Here is a 498-nt window from a genome sequence, read left to right on the forward strand (position 1 = left end):
TGCTTGCGGCGGCGGCGGTAGCGCACGTGGCAACCCCCCGCGTTTCCTTGCCTCCCATCCACCGGACCCCGTCCTGCGCTTCACTTTGTTTAGGGAGGGGCTGCTCACTGCTCATTGCTCATTGCTCATCGCACACTGCTCAACGCTCATTGCCCTATATCCCACCCAGCCGCAGGACTCCACTGCCGCCCGCGCCCCGCCCCATCTGGCCGCTTGCGCGCCCCATCCCCCCTCGATGGGGCCCGCCCACACCGGGGCCTCCCCCCTCCCGCCCACTGCTTTCTCAACGGCCCCGAGCCGGGGCTGCCCTCATTGCATACATAGTGCGCCTTTCCCTGCTTTTCTAGTGACCTAGCGTTCCGCACTGCCGTTTGGCCAGCCCATGCTCCCGTACCGTTGCGTTTCTCCCCAATGCGCCATGCCACTTTGCCAGTCATACACACGTTTCGATGCGTGCCCTGTCAGCTGCTTGCGTTGCATGTCGCCTTGCTCCACCCC

This window comes from Chlorella variabilis (assembly GCF_000147415.1).
Source record: "Chlorella variabilis unplaced genomic scaffold CHLNCscaffold_30, whole genome shotgun sequence".
In the NCBI taxonomy this organism is placed as follows: Eukaryota; Viridiplantae; Chlorophyta; class Trebouxiophyceae; order Chlorellales; family Chlorellaceae; genus Chlorella; species Chlorella variabilis.